Source organism: Pinus tabuliformis, chromosome 2_2, assembly GCF_031772625.1.
Source record: "Pinus tabuliformis cultivar Carrire ecotype Pingquan chromosome 2_2, CPIR1, whole genome shotgun sequence".
Taxonomy (NCBI): Eukaryota; Viridiplantae; Streptophyta; class Pinopsida; order Pinales; family Pinaceae; genus Pinus; species Pinus tabuliformis.
In genome coordinates, this window is record NC_142300.1 from 1,237,911,841 (window position 1) to 1,237,929,657 (window position 17,817).

The 17,817-nt window shown below is 36.1% G+C and overlaps 1 pseudogene; it reads left to right on the plus strand.

Moving 5' to 3' along the window:
* The first annotated feature begins 16,964 nt into the window (after nt 1-16,964).
* Nucleotides 16,965-17,525, plus strand: LOC149197969 (uncharacterized; annotated as a pseudogene).
* Nucleotides 17,526-17,817: the final 292 nt, after the last annotated feature.

The window sequence follows — 17,817 nt, forward strand, 5'->3', positions numbered from 1 at the left end:
CAGCTTCACTGCCCGATCGCCGTTAGATCTAGCCGCCCCAGATCTAATGGCCCAAAATCAATCCACTCCCACCTCATCCTATAACTCCCATAGAGCCATCTCCACCGTCTGTTCCCTTGATCCGACGGCCATTATCTCCGCTCATCTAACTTGTTGATTCACCCATGCACCCCATGTCCTTTGACCACTCCGTTTGTCCGAAGGAAGAAGGTGACCGGCTTGCCATTACCAGTCACTGACAAATCTCAACAACCATGTTTAATAGGTAGTATGGCTAAGGGAAAGAAAGGACACGCATGACCCCGTAGCAGCATTTATCAGTTATGGAAACTCGCTGATACGAACACTCCAACTGCCTAAGAGGACAGCACAGCACCTGAGAAGATCTGATTTGCCCACTACAACAAGCAAACATAGTCAGGGACTCCATCAGGTAGTTAAATGCAGTTGGTGGTCAATTATGACCCCTCCATACCTAAATGGCCCAAGTGCCTTGTAATGTAAAATCTATAAATACCCAGAAACAAAATGTAATCAGGGTTGATGGTTGATGTTTTGATGTAAGGTTCAACTTCTGGAGACTGTGGATATTTTGCCACTTGCAGTGTCTCGTCTTCATTTTCAGCTAATACAAGCTTCTTTTGTTGTTAACTACTCACTTTCCATTTCCTCTCTATTCTAAGTTGTGCCTGATATGTTGTATTCTTGATCTTTAAGGTTTAGCACTAGAAAGCTGTCATCCTATCTATGTGTTAGATTGTTGAATGTATCATTGAATAGGTTATCCAGGTTTCTTTCTATCTAGTGTCAGAGAGCTGTCATCATGTCTGTGCATTAGTAGAATAGATTTACAGGCTTCTTACTGGTTGCAGCCGGCCATCACATGGTCTTGTGCATCTGCTGGTGTGGTCAATATTCTCCATATTCACCTTATCTCTAAATTGTGAGTAGTTGGTGGTCTAAAGCCTTGTAGTCTGGGGGTGTTCACGCATGTCTGGAGTGAAACAAGGTAAAAGTGGTTATCTGGCTTGGACAAGCATAATTCTTTCCATTCATCCATTTCAACACTAAGTTGACTTTATATGTTACCAGGCATCTCCGAGCTACAACCTAGGAGAGTTTCTTAGAGCTCTAACAAGAATTGTAGGTTGTGTGTTGATTTTCATGAAACTGAAACTGTAAGTGAAACTAAATTTGTAAGAACTTAAACTGCAAGAACTCTGGTAAATGAAAATAGAATTGTAAGAAAAATGTGTTGTAATTGATATAACTAACCTGGATATACTGGCAACTGTTTTGTGATGTTTTTTCTTCAAGGTTGTTGAATAGTTTGAAAGCATAACATGCAACTTCAACAGTGGTTGAACTTCTTTTATAGTTTTTGGCACTTGAATTTAATTGGTGGACATGGATTGCAATAGCTTCATTTTGAATGTGTGGTCTGGACTTAATCTGATGTGATCTAATGGTTGGGAATTTCTTATTTGTTGATCCATGTGCTTTGATTTGTTTTAATGAGAAATAGAATGAGTTGGGTGTTGTTTATTGCAGTTATTGGGTTGGGTGTCATTTATTGAACAAAGTGGGTTTAAGTGTTATTGGGTTGGGTGTCATTTATGGAAAATAGGGGGTTTATTTGTTGAACAACACAACAGTTATGGCTGACATACATTCACTTTTATTATGTGCAGGTATGGATATTTATTTGGGATACAAAGCTTCAGTTCTGATGAGTGGGGGTTGAAGTGACTGCTACATTGTACTTTTGGAATAGACCATTTTGGAAGCATTTATGGTTTTATCTATTTTCTAGTTGGGTCAATATGGTTTGCACTCTTAAGTATCAAGATACTATTTATGGACAGTTGCGGGCCCGGACAATGTATTGGGAAATTTTGGACATAAATTAATACTTATCTATACTTAATGTTATTTATCTTTGTTTAAATATTGGTTGCAAAAGTTTCAATTTCTGGTTGTTTGGTGGGACCAGTACTATAACAATTATTGGTCCCTGCACAACATTAGACATCTCTCCCCTATGCGTTGTCGACACAATGAAGGGTTTATTGACCTTCTTCCACACAATGAAAGCTTATCAACCTTGTGCATTACAATGGTGCAATGAAAGCTTCCTACCCATTTTTATGGTTATTTTTCTTCCTTTTCCCATTTTTATGGTTACCTTTCACAAATTAGGTAATTCTTTCTTCATTTCCATGCATCTTGAAACACGGTATCTTGTAATCTCTTCATTTTCATGTGCCATGATAACAATTTTCCTTTTGGTTGTTTATTATAAATGTGCCATGGATCTCGAAACTAGACAACAAATTAATAATAGTTGATTTTTCTACACAATATTGTTGATAGGAAAGATTTCATAGACCAAGTAATACTTTTTCTAGTTCCATACTTTTTAGAGCAGAATATATTTTAGTTCTATCATTTGCATGTATGATGGTAATTTTCCTTGAAAATTGTACAATAAATAATAATTCCATCCATATTTATGGAGTTGTAATTGGAGTAGTCCATTTTCTGTTATATGTTATAATTGTTTAAAGTTATGTAGAGTGTGGAAAAAAGGTTTCATTATGCTTCTTCATTTTCTTCACAGTTCTGTACTCTGCAGATGTGGCCACCCAACAATGTTTTTTAGGATTATAATGAAATATTCATATCTTTTAATACATTGTGCGAAATACATAGTTGTGGATCCATACATTGTGCAGAGACGGGAAAATCATATTGAACAAATATTGATCAATATTACGTATCATTTTATTTGTGTGGAGGGGAATATGTGCGAAGGTGGAGGTTTGTATATTAAGCGAAGCTCGAAAATTCATATAGAGAATATACTAAAGAATACTGAGGTCAGCAAATTTTATGTGCACAATAAAATCTTCGTTTGGAAAATACTCCTTGTGTGGAGTCTTGATATTCATATCAAGTAAATACAGAGAAATATTTTATATCAGTTTCTTTTGCATCTCCGCATTCCTGACAGTGCAATCCTCCTCTACACTGAAGCTTTATTTTCATTGGTGCAATCTATATATTTGTCAGTAATGTTTTATGCATCCAAGAAGCCTAAATAATTAAATACTAGTTAATACGAAACTGAATATTCCAAGATTGACTTTTTCCCATTTTGATGGTTTACTATAAATGTGCGATGTATCTCTAAATTGGATGATAAATAAATAATAGTTGATTTGTCCGCACAACATTATTGATAAGAAGTATAGAGATGCAGAAAAAATCTTTCATTATCCTTCTTCTATATCTATGCACAACCACATATCTAAACCCAGAGCCATTGGAAAAGGTACACGTATTTGCAACTCCACATCTCCGTTATGTGTTTTCCACGTCCATCTGCACACCCTCATTTCACACTCGATATACATGTAACTAAAACTTTTGTTGTGTTATTTACTATAAAGTTTGAAAATGTTATATGTTTCAATTATCCAAATTTATATGGAGTATGAATATGTCAAATGTTTTAATTGTGCTTTCTCTGCACTTCTACATATTTGCATCCAAAGAATTACAATTGTAAGATCACAATTGTAGATGTGCAGAAGAATTTTGCAGATAAAAAAAAGATCTAGAGCATTGGAACATTACGGAAGAAAGTTTTGTTCCTTGCTTCGCATGCTCATTCAAGCCAAATGATGGTTTTTCTCTGAAACTATTAATATTCCTTGTAGCTATAAAATAGTTCCACAAGCTCCACAAGTTTTTTCAACAATTCAATTTTATTTGAAATAAAGCTTACTATCCAGAGTCCAAATGAAATCATTTACATCATCCATGGCTATTCACAATTATGGTTCAATCGACAAGGTGATGGCACATATTTGTACACATATACAATAACTAAATGATATAAAGAGTAAATTTGCATAATTCTATTGATCTATTATAAGAATGCAGAGACACTGTCTAAAATCACATTTCACAATTAAAAAACCAATGTTATAAAGTTCAGAAAATGTTATATGTTATAATTGTTTGAAGGTATATGGAGTAGAAAGATGCAAAAAAAAGATTTCACTATTTTTTTCCATACTTAGGCAAAATCGCACCTCCGCAGCCAGAGCACCTACAAAGGTACAAACATTTTGGATAAAATTTTATGTTGCTTGTTTCACATAACCATTGTCCCTCATAGGATTTATTCATTGCATGCAATTGTGCACATGTGGAATACAAAGATGTTATATGTTTAAGTGTGCTTTCTCTACAGCTTTGTCACATTCAAATGCAAGTAGGTTATAAAAGCTTCATCTAGTTTCTAACTAAGTTTGTTTAAATTTGTTCTTTAAAGCTCAGAGTATTTAGTTTTCCCATACCAGTAATTAGTCCCTGGGGAACCAGATAAAAATTTGAGCTAGGAGAACACGCATCTTTGGAATCTAGGATATAACAATCATCTCATTTTGGAAGTGCCACATATCTCCAAAGTTCCTTCGTCTAACTGGATCCAAAAATCTCATCAAATATTACATACCCCAAACTTCAAGTGATCTGAGATCTTTTGCTTATAGATGTATTAAGGAATTACATGCATAAATTGTAGCTTAAACATAGAAATTTAACATGCACATGAGAGAAGAGTAGAAACACATAAAAACATGAAAGAAGACAAGAGACTTGATAATGGAGTTTGTCTAATTTGGACTATGTCTCTGGGCCCTGCTCGATCAATGGGGAGGCATTCATTCATTAAGTGGCATGAGAATGAAGAGAACAATCCTCATTTACAAAAAGGAGTCTTATACCTCCATTCTAGAAAATGACTGAAAAATGTAGAACTCTATTGGAGAAATAGGCAACACCATTGCATTTGTCGGGTCGAGAAATGCTGAAACCATATAAATTTTGTCAAAATTTGACAAAGTGAAAATCTAGCCCCCTAGAGAAACTACTCAAATCATGGTTCTGCCCCCTCTCCCTGCACTTCTCATGGTTCTGCCACCTGTAAATGAACCTGCCTCGAATTGTGTGCATGCTCCTTCGCTCCTAGGTGCACTGATGATTGAGTTTAAATATAAAAAAAGGTGGGAAGAGTTTACAAAATCTCCGTTGGTGGAGTGGTTAGAGATCCGATCATTGTGCAGGGGGTCAGAGGGTCAAACCCCACCCCCTCCCATTTTATACAATAAAACATATTTTAAAAAGGGAGGTCAGGCTAGGCTCGCATTGGGTGGTCCACCCACCTCACCTGTCACCTGTGCCATACTCATTTATGTGGGCGGTTGTGTGATTAGGTTTGTGTCCGAAGGGTTGACACACATATTCTGCGTGTGGAACGGTTCTGGCTTGCCAAAAATTGCGAGGTCTGCCAAGTATGGTGGGAGGGACTAGGGGTAGTGGCCCACCCCTTCAATATTATATTTTTTATAAGGATTGGGGTGGTGGGATTGGTGGCCCGCCGCCCCTTTTTTTAATAGTTTTTGTTTTATTATAATAATGTGCCCGTTTCGAAAATTCAGAATTCGAACCGAAGGAGTCATTTTAACGAGGCAAAAATTTCACTCGGAATCCAGCCAAAGTTTGCTAGATTTTGTCTGCCGGAAATATTCCAAATTGTGTCTCCATTAAGACTACCTAGTCAGCAAAAGTCAACCAAAATTTTGACTGCCTCTATCTTCCTCATCCGGACTTGGATTGGAGTGTCATTTGCACTGTTGGAATTAGGGCAACAAGCACTTCGATCTGATGTCATGTTAATCGAATTTATGCCACTTTTAATTTTGAGCCTTTTTCATGCCACTAGTGTCTAGAGATTGACCTGGATCAATCCTCCCCATTGAGGAGCTTTTGGATCGCCAAAAGCTTGATCAATCAATTGGCAAGTGATGGAATTGTTCCCTCACTCTTTCTTTTTCTAGCCATTTTTCCTTGCTAGGGTGCATCCCTTTGAAACCAACTCGAAGGTATTCCACATCTCGCTGTCATGAAATCTTGGTTCTTCTGTCAAGGATGATATATTTAGGTAACTCATCGAGATACTCTGGTGCAAATTCATCAACTGTAGGAACTATGCCCACCTCTTCGGTGTCCATAATCAATGGTGTCTCATACAACTTTAAGTTTTCCACATTCACTATGGAGTACATTTGCATATATGTCTGCAACTCGAGACAGAAGGTGTTGTTTCCCATCTTCTCCAAGATGGTGAATGGACCATACCAAATTGGTCACAAATTCTTCCCTTCTCACTTCATCCTTTCCTTGCTGATATGGAACCACACTTTGTCACCCACTTGAAATTGATGCTTGACTCGGTGTTTGTCATGTCGAGCCTTGTACCGGGCTTGAATTTTCTCCAACTATTCCTGTACTGCTTGCTGAATCAACTGGATCCGCTGAATGAACCACTATGCTTTGCCCTTGTCATCACGTCCACTGGAGTCATCTTCCCTTCCAAAGATCATATCAAAAGGATCTTTTGGTAGGTAGCCAAAACATGTCTCAAATGGTGAACGATGCGTAGATGAGTGCATTGCTTGATTGTAGGAATGTTTCACATATGGAAGATGTTCATCCCACAACTTAGGATGTTTCCCACAATAGCCTCGCAACAAGTGTACAGTGGTGCAGTTGACAACCTCTGTCTGTCTGTCAGTCTATGGATGAAATGTCGTGCTTCTTTTCAACTTGGTGTCCATCATCTTCCACAAGTTGGTCAAAAACTCTCTAAGAAAACGATAATCCCGATCTGACACAATTGATGTGGGCAACCCGAAATGGACCCAAACATGCTGAAAGAAAACATAAGCAGTCTTCTCTGCAGCGATATTATTTTTACAAGGCATTAAAATGCACATCTTACTAAAACGATCAACGAAGACATACAAATATTTGTGACTTTTCCTAGACAAAGGAAAACCTCCTACAAAATCCATCGACACACTTTCCCATGGATGACTTGGAATAGGAGTGGTGTGTAAAGCCCGAGTTTTCTATTAGAGGGCTTTGAAATAGAACACATCACACATCCCTTTACATAGCGAGTCACAATGTTCTTCTTATGAGACCAAAAATAAAATATTTTTACATGACACAAAGTTTTTTCAGCACCAAAATGACCGGACACAAGGGAGGTGTGGGCTTCTCGAATTACATGTACCCTTTCCCCTGTGGGTATGCACAATTTTCCAAGGTGATACAAGAGTTTCCCCTGCAAGTGATAGTTGTCCACCTGTGAACCATGGGTTAGTTTTTCATAAATCTCCTTAAAGTCATCATCATTAGCATATTTTTCAGCATAAATTTCAAAAGATAATGAAGCATTATGCAAAATAACAGAAGCAGAAATAGGAGGGCGAGATAGCATATCGGCCACTTTGTTGCTAGTGCCCTTCTTATACTTTATTACTAGATGAAAATATTGAAGAAAACCCATCCACCTAAAATGACGAGATTGATGCAACTTGGTTTGTGACTGAAGATATTGCAAGGGATGATGATCTATATGAATGATGGTCTCCTTGCCGATCAGGTAGTGTTTCCACTTTTTCACACTCTCGACCAAGGCATATAACTCCTTGTCATAAGCAGGATAGTTTATCACAACCTGAGAGAACTTCTCTAAATGGTAACATATCAACTTCTTTTGTTGCATCAGTACAACTCCCATGGCATATCTGCTGGCATCTTTCTCAATCTCGAATGGATGTTGGAGATCTGGTAAGGCCAAGACTGGTGCGGTGCTAATATTTTCTTTCAATTCTTCAAAGGATTTCTGCTGCTTTCCTCCCCATTGAAATATTTGCTTTACACTTGTAAATGTGTGTAAAGGTGCTACAATTATAGAGAAATTGGCAATAAATCCCCTCCAATACTATACTGCACCTAAAAAGCTGCGAACCTCGGTTACACTAGTAGGCTTAGGCCAATTTACAATTGCTTCAACTTTAGAAGGATCAATTTTTAACTGACGATGACCAACAATATGATGTAAGTAAACCAAAGAGGTTTTCCCAAACTCACACTTTGACAACTTTACATAGAGTTTTTCGTTTTTCAATACATCAAGCACTTTCTTCACATGACATACATGTTCATTCCAACTTTTACTAAAGACAATAATATCATCTAGATATACAAGAACAAATTCATCAATGAAAGGCCTAAAGAGATCATTCATGACCCTCATGAAAGTGGCTGGAGCATTGGAAAGTCTGAATGGAATCACCATCCATTCGAACAACCCTTGTTTGATCTTGAAGGTGGTTTTCCACACATCCTGCTCTGTAATTTAGACCTGGTGATAACCACTACGCAAATCCAATTTGGTGAAATAGATAGCATTCTTTAACTAATCTAATAAATCATCTATGTGCGGGATAGGGTAACAATTTTTCACCGTGATTTTGTTTAGTGCTCGGTAATCCACACACATCCTCCATGTGCCATCTTTCTTTGGCACTAAGACAATTAGTGAGCCGCATGGAGAAGTGCTTGGTCTGATGACCCCTTGGTTCAATAGTTCTTGCACCTGCTTTTTGATCTCCTCCATCTCAATGGTCAACATCCTATACATGCCAATATTTGGTAAAGGAGCGTCATGCTGCAAATGGATCTCATGTTGGATTTCCCTCTTCAGAGGTAATCCCCTTGGTTCCTGAAACATCTCATCATAGTTAGAAATTAATTCACATAATTCCTTTTTATGCACATGATCACAACCCTGGAAAGCATCAGATAATTCTGCATCTTTCCCCCTTACAACCATAAGCATGCAACCCTTACTGGAATTCACCAACCTCTTCATTTGTCCTGCACTTACAAGGATAGCATTGATTTTAGTTTGATGAGCACTTACAATATTTTCTACCCCATATTTTGTAATTTGGTATTTGTTTTCATGACGAAAGAAGATTGCCTTTCTATCATATAGATAGGGACTCCCTAACACCATGCCACAAATATCCAATGGTATCACATCAAGTTTTACCTCATCCACTAACTTAGAGGTGATCACAAATTTAACCTTGCACTGCTTAGTTACATTCAATTTTTCTTTATCATGTATCCATCCATGTGGGTAAGGTTTTGGATGTGGTTTGGCTTCTAAGCCTAGCTTCTTTAGCAGGGATTATGAAATTATATTTACTTGGGATCCGGTATCAAATAGAGTTTCCACTTTTGTATGATTTATGATAACGCTAATATGAAATAGCTCAATTCTCTTTCGTTCATTAGGAAGAGACTCATCTATTGAACTAGTGCCTTCATGTGATTCAGAATTAACATGAGGTGTAAGATTACCTTTTGTTCCTGCTACTATGACCATTGCTTCATCTTCGTAATTAGATCCAAGGTCTTGTTGCACAGTTGCCATTGTCTTTTGCTTTCCTTTTCCTCCATACTTATTTGGTCTCTTTTCTGGGTACAGTTTCCAATAATGATCATCATCATGACCTTCCTTTTTGCAGTGAGTGCAATAAGGCCTTTCTCCTTCATCTTTCTTGGTTGATTTTGTCCTCTTCTCCTTTCCTTTTCCTTTCACTTTGGGTTTGCCATTTAGAGGTTTGAAAGGTGGTTTCTTGAAATGATCATCTCTTTCATTTTTTCCCCTCTTCTCAAGATGGATGGCCTTTACATTGGCCGAGCCAATAGTAGTTGGTTCAAACAATAATAATGAATGTCTAAGGTAACTATGTAATGATCCAATAAACATAGTTACTACTTCAGGTGAGTCAAGTGCAATGCCCAAATTAAGTGCTTGTTTTCTAAACTCCTCTGTAAATCTTTGAACATCCTGACCTCTGCCTTGCCTTAAGTATTTCCAATCTATTAAGGTTTTTTGCTTATAACCCAAGGGATAAAATTGTTCCTTTAATGCAGAAATGAAACTAGGCCATGAGGAAAGAATATTACTCACACTATTACTTCTTCGTAATTTGCTCTCCCTCCAGACGAGAGCGGTGCTAATCAGCCGAAGAGAGGCCAGTTGAATCTTTGCCTCATCCTCTTCGATCTGCTGAATCCTGCAGTAGATTTCAATATGACTAATCCAGTTATTAAGCTTTTCTGCATTACTTTCACCATTAAACATGGGAAGGTCAAATTTGACATCTAATTTAAAGAAAGGTTTCTTAAATGCATCCCTCGAATTTCTATGATGATGGTGATGATAGGAAGAAGAACTTTCACTCATGGAAGGAGAAGGAGGGGGTTCTTCTTTGCCATTTCCATGCACTAAACCTTGTTCTTCTACCTTTTTCCTTTCTGCTTTCTCTAGCCTTGAAAGCAAATGACCGACATTTTCTACCATTGCGTGGAAGGTTTTGCGGAAATTGAGCTCCTCTTCATAACGAGCCTCTTCATCTGCCATCTTTCTCCTTTGATGTGCACACCCAGCTTTGGGATCGAAAGAATTTAGTTTCCCTTCGCCTATTTGGAGCATATTTCTTGTTAGCATACAAACATGCAATTCACATCTACAAAGACCTGCTCTGATACCACTTGATCCAAGATCTTTTTCTTATAGATGTATTAAAGAATTACATGCATAAATTGTAGCTTAAACATAGAAATTTAATGTACACATGAGAGAAGAGGAGAAACACATAAAAGCATGAAAAAATACAAGAGACTTGTTAACAGAGTTCTTCCAATTTGGACTATGTCTCTGGGCCCTGCTCAATCAATGGGGAGTACTTCAATCATTAAGTGGCATAATAAAGAGGAGAACAATCATGATTTACAAAAAGGAGTCTTATACATCCATTCTAGAAAATGGCCGAAAATGCAGAACTCTGTTGGGGAAATGGAAAACACGATTGCGTTCGTGGCATCAAGAAATGTTGAAACCATATAGAATTTGTCAAAATTTGACAAGGGGAAAATCTGCCCCCTTGGAGAAACTGCTCAGATCATGGTTTTTCCCCCTTTCCCTACACTGCTCATGGTTCTGCCAACTGCAAATGAACCTACCTCTAATTGTGTGCATGCTCTTCCACTTCCTGGGCACACCGATGACTGAATTTAAATATAAAAAAAGGTGGGCAGAGTTTACAAAATCTTCATTGGCAGAGTGGTTAGAGATCTGATCGTTGTGGAGGGGGTCGGGTGGTCAAACCTCGCCCCCTTGTATTTTATACAACAAAACCTATTTTAAAAAGGGAGGTTGGGTTGGGCCCACATTGGGCAGCCCACCCACCTCAGCTGTCGCCTGCGCCATACTCATTTATGTGCGTGGTTGTGTGGTTGGGTCCATGCCCTAAGGGTCAGGCCACATATTCCACGTGTGCAACAGTTCCGGCCTGCCCAAAATCACAAGGTCTGCCAAGTATGGGGGGGAGGGGTCGGGGGTAGTGGCCCACCCCTCTAATATTATATTTTCTATAAGTATTGGGATGGTGGGTTTTGTGGCCCTCCACCCATTTTTTTTATTAATTTTTGTTTTATTATAACAATGTATCCGTTTTGAAAATTTGGAATTTGGACCCAAGGAGTCATTTTAACGAGGTGAAAATTTCGACTGGAATCCGGACGGAGTTGGCCAGATTCCGTCCACCAGAAATCTTCCAAATTGTGTCTCCATTAAGCCTCCCTAGTCAGCAAAAGTCAACCAAAATTTTGACTGCCTCTATCTTCCTCATTCCGACTCAGATTGGAGTGTTGTTCACGTCGTTGGAATCAGGGCGACGAGCACTTCGATCTGATGTCAAGTTCATTGACTTTCTACCACTTTGAATTTTGAGCCTTTTTCATGCCACTGGTGTCTGGAGATCCACCTGGATCATCAAGGGAAACTATGTGCACAATGTAAGATAAACCCTTATTAAGTAAACATAGAATAAATGTGAAGAAAATACACAACAATGTTGTATATCAAAAAATTGGATATCAGAAACAAAATAATTAATAGATTGATTTCACTCCAGAATATGGAAAAAAATTTCATTGTATGGAGTGTGAATATGTGAAAGTGCACAAATGTGCAAGATGCACAATGAAATCATACTCCACACCTCGAAATACTGAGGAAATATATTTTTTATTGCTTATGAAATATATTTTATAGAATCCTCACTGAGTTATAAGACAAGTATTTGTGAATAATGACATGGAATATAAACTGTGAATGCTTTTCAATAGATCTCTAGGGTATTGCATAATTGCATTTTTGTTTAGGTATTTTTCTATGCAGTTTAATAAAAAATAATCATTATGCATCATAAATTTCTAATGTTATGATATGGCGAACGATTAGAAAACATTGAGTAGACTTTCCATTTTGACTTTCTACTGTGACTTTCCTCTCTTCTAAATGTTCTCTAGGTCAAAATGAAGAGGATAACATAGAATAATGAAACATGGACCCTCGCTTAGAATATAGAAATGAAATGGAGGAAAATGTTTATGTATTCTTATTTCAACGTTGCAAAAAATAGCATGGAACAATATACATTAGTGAGTAAACCCATAATCTTATCGCAGATGCCTCATCAATAAGCTCCAAATATTAGCAGTTTATGTTTGATTCCTAAATCACTTACAAAATATTTATACTTAATGGAAAAAGTAAATGCATTTATCCTAATGGGAACTAGGTTGGGGTCCCGTCAATGATAATATAAAAAATGTACCTACAAAGAAAAGAAAGAAACCAGGTCTAGAAATTGGCTTAGTTCATGGTATCATTCATAGATTGTACATTTTACGTGCACGTCAAAATTATTTCTTTTGAAAAATTTGGTATTACTACCAGTTGCATAGATGTATGTGAAGTACAATTTAACTCGATAATATAAACATTGACACATGATATTTTAAAGAAGAATCGTACAAGGGAAGAATTATTTATTGTGCAGTATGCAGGAGTGCAGCGAAAGCACAATGAAAGCTAAATTCTATGCATTTCTGTATTCCAAACAATGAAATTAATTCAATACTAAAGAAATAATATTTTCTAGCTTCAAGAGATTAAAACACATAACATATTTATCTTGTTAGCATTGTATTATTGAGAGATTTATGCTTGATATCCAAAACTGTTGTGAAATGTTCATTTCATTTTAATCAATAACATAGTATTAGATACAATACAAAGGATCAAACATATGTTCAAAAACCTATACAAAACATTATCACAAAATTGGTACAAACTTAGAATTAAAACAGAGTAATCCATTGTTGTACTTGAGATATATTGAAGAGTTAGTAATACGGTTACAGTAACAACAACTGTACCTAGATTCAAATGCCAATCACCATAAATATAATTCAGATATATGCAATATCATATTCAAAACATTATGTCAAGATTCTTGATAAAATTGGTGAACAAAGTCAGAACTAAAACAACTAGAATTTAAAATCCGGATACAAAATCACAAAAGTAAATGCATTTGTGCCAATGGGGAATGGGATTAGATTCCTGTGAACCACAATATGAAAAAATTACATGCAAAGAAAACACCGATTTCTATACAAGAATTAGCATAGGTCATGATAACATAACCAAAAAAGCTAAATAATCTAATATTAGTAACAAAAAAGTGAATGTTCAAGGATTTGAGAACACTTATAGTATGCAAAAGCATCCATTGTCATTCTCTATGTGTTAGGCGTCTATCAGGTTCATAATTTATTTAAAAAATTTGTTCACTATATTTTTAATGAAATCTTTGATATGATAATCTATAATATCCATTTTGAGGTTTTGATTGAATATCTCTGTTTGAATTTTTCTAGATTTGTCCACCGGGTATTGGATAGACAATGATCAGGTGCACTGTTAAGGAACTCCTAGAAGTTGAGTCACTAATTCAATTTCTCGCCCTAATTATGTTTTATTCTTAGACATGACAATGATGTAGCCTCATCATTTTCAAACTTACAAAAAATAAAAAACTAGCCTCTTCTTGCATTTGCGCAACCAAGACATATTTATGTTCATTGATACTAACAAAATTAATTAACCATTTAGTAATTTCTTCTCTAGTAAAATCAATTATGTCATCAAAATACATTGTCTTTGACTGTTTTAGCTTGTCCAATTCAACTTCTAGTACGTCTCTTGAAATTAATTCAGAATTGTGTATGATGTGCAAACCATTTAGGTCATGTACACTCTTTACTACCATTAGAAATGCATCACCTCTTCTAGCGTTTATGCTATCACATTCAGAAATAATGTCCTCCAGTGTCCTAATTCTCTTGGACCATCAAGCTTCCACTTCCTTTATTCAATTAGCATATACAAATACTTTGTTTCCTTTCTCTATATTAGAGAGTAATTCAAGCTTCTCACTAAAAGTAAGTAAATCATTATCAACAAATTGTTTGTCTAGCTTATGATTATTCTTAATCAAACTGAAAAATGTATTAATTTCCTATACTGAATGCCATAAATAAAAAATCGCTTGCCATGCATGATCAATTATTTCTAATCTTTGGCGTATGTTATTAATAATATATGATTTCACTACATTAAGGACATTGACGACTTTATTAGATATATGCATTGTAGTAGGAAAAGAAATTGGCAATCGTGGTGATCATTTGCGAGTGGAGTCATTAAAAAAGGACACATATTTAGAATGTATTCTAGCCCCCCCCCTTTTTTTTTGTTTTCAGTTTCAAACTCTCTACTTGTTGTTTGTCAATAGACTAAACAAGTTCCTCTCCAATAGATTGATGCAATGCCATGAGCCTCTTGGCTCCAATATTAGACACATCAATATTCATTTTTTCTTTATCAATAACCTTTTTATTATGAACTTTGACATTCTCAATTCTAATTTTTTTTTGCCCTTGTTATAATTTGCATTGTGCAATGTGATAGGATGTTGATAAAAAATAATGACTTCTGTAGCTTGTTTAATGCTTTCTCTATTCTTGGGACTCTTGGATTTGGATGTTTGAACCATATGTGCTTTGTCTGGACTGAATATTAGAGGAGGATCTTCATCATATTCACCACCTAATGGCTCATCAAGAACCAATATCCTAGTCGTAGTAAATTTTATCTTTCTTTGATTGGAGATTGAAGTTGCACTAGTACCAAGTGTGGAAGTTGCAGATTGTTCTGTAGGATTTATGCCTATTTTCTTGTATTTTTCTTCCCTGTTAACGTTGATTTCTTCAACAATTTTTTCAATATCCAATACTAGTTATTGATTTTTGGTTGAAACACTCTAAGTCTTGTCACTTTTCTACGTAACTCTTGTAGAATACATTTCGTATTTAATGGTACCAAGGTGTATCGTAAATGATACAATTTGATAAAAGCCTGAATTAACTTCACCTTATCTTAATTCAAAAGTACCCAAAGACTTTGTAAACTCTAGAACATAAACCACATCGTTCACAGTTACTCAATGAGCAAAAAATTGCGAAGAAAAAAAATATTTTTTGCTTTTTATGTTCAAGTAAACTAGCCGGTTATAGTATTGCTTACAAACTTTAACAATAGGATACCTATCTATAACAATTTTTGGTTGTAGTAGTGGCTTACCTTTAAATATATAACTTCAAATAACTATATTATTTTCTTTGTCTTCGTGCACTCCTTTTCCCCATAGCAAAAATTGGCCTTGCATAGATATTCAATTTGGATTTTGCCCAATTATCATGTAAGTGATATATTGTGCAAAGAAATTTTGGATTAGACAAAGATTCAAAGAAGTTATTTTCCTCGACATTAATGGATATGAAAATTGCATTAATTCTTTGTTGGGATTCAATTTAGGTTAATAGGATACTTCGTCAAAGACATGGCATCATAAAGAATCTATTATTGCTAGACAAATTAACTAATTGAAAAGCTAATTCATTGAAAATAAGATTATCTTAGTCAAATATACAATCTTTTTTCTATCAGTAATAATGAAAATAGAGAATTGATTTTGGGAAATTCTTTGTAGGCCCTTTTCAGTGTCGTTAACTTAATCTTGTTGTTCGAGATACCAAGTCCTCCAGACTGAGTGGTCTAGGGTTTATGGTTTTTAGTGTTTCGAGGATCTCTCTTCTAGCTCGCATTACAGGATAGAAATAAAAGTGACCATGTGAGCATACATGAGGTTGATCATAGCTTTGAGTACCCATCCCTTCTTCACCCACACACACAATGTAGGGTAAGCCATCATCACCATTATTTGCGACAACATGGATGTGGGGCATGTGGATGGTGTAACATCGTAGGAGGCCTTGGATGCAATAGCTGAGAGGTGTCGCAACAGGATGAAGCTCCACATGAATCCACCATTGAACGATTTGCAATGTAACCTCAACTATGCCCATAGGGAGTCCCTGAACAATAGGAACTCAAAGCTCTTGGAGCCCATCAATGTTTTGATGGGTGACCGCCTGAGCCTCCATAACTACATCTAGACATTTTACGACTACAAATCTCGACAAGGCCACTCTCGGTGGAAAGCACACCATGGAATCTAATTTCCACTTCAGCATCTTCACTTGTAACTTTTTTGTTGGAAACCTACAATGATCAGGTCAACATGGCAATGTTGTTTCTCTTTATAAATTTATCAAACAAGTTGGTGTTATTACCAAATCCCATTACATATAACATAGTTCTGAGAACTCATTGTGAGAGGATGGACATGGAAGCCTCATTAAATATGATTAAAACCATATATGGGACTGGGTTGATACCAATTACAATGAATTTTAATCATTTAATGAAGTCCCATTTTAGGCTCAATAAGTATGAAGAGGTCATGAGGCCTTTTATGGAAATGTTGGAGAAATTCCATGGGGTTGATCCTCCTACATATGTTGTTACTACTGAGGGTATTTATGCAATACAGTTGGTGACAAAGCTATACTCAGATATGAGGATATGGGGTTTGATCTTCAATGAGCCAGTTTTTTGTTATTTGATTTAGATATTTTTTGAGGTAGAGGAGGTTTAAAAGGAATTAAATGCATTTCCCTTTATTCTGGAGGAGCTTGAATTGACTGTCATGTCATATAATTCCATGACCGATGGGTTCTACAAGGCTCACCAAATGTAGGAGGGCTAATAGAGTATTTGGAGAAGATGGTAGAGAGGAATATAAGCCCCAATGGTGCCTTGTATGCAATTTTGATGAGTGAGTATATTGAATGTGGTAAATTTTAGGAATCCAATAGGCTTTTTGGATCAATGGTGGAAAATGGATGCATGCCAAATGTTGTGGTATATAACATGTTGTTGGATAAGTACTTCAAAAAGGGGGATGATTGCAGATGTTTATACGTTGCTTGATTAAATGGTGACAGAATGACACGATCCTCATGAGGTCACATATACAATGTTAATATAAGATTATTCAAAATTGAGTAAACTGGAAGAAGCCTTGAATATATTTGGTAAAATGATTGAAGTTGGATTTAAGCTAGATGCTTTCATTTATAATAAATTCTTTGGGGTTTTATATAAAGAAGGAAAATTGGAGAAATTTGAGAAGCTCATCCAAGCTATGGTGGAAGGAGGTCAAAAGGTTGATTTTGTGACACATGATGTGTTGCTAGAACCATCCTAAATACAAATAGAATTTTTCAACTCGACTACAATAATTTTTATTGAATATTTTAGATTGATATAATTTGGAATATATTATGCATTTGACCAGACATTTAGGTTTCTGTCATGGAAAATTATAAAGGATCCGTTTAAAAAATTTGGTGGGAGATGTCATTATTATTCTTGTGAAATAAATTCATCAAGAACATTGCATGCAAACCTATTTGTGGCATAATTTTCATACAGTTCAATGAACTCTCAATGCTCCTTCAACTGTAGGGTATTTGTCTTCAAATTTTCCTCTGACGGTT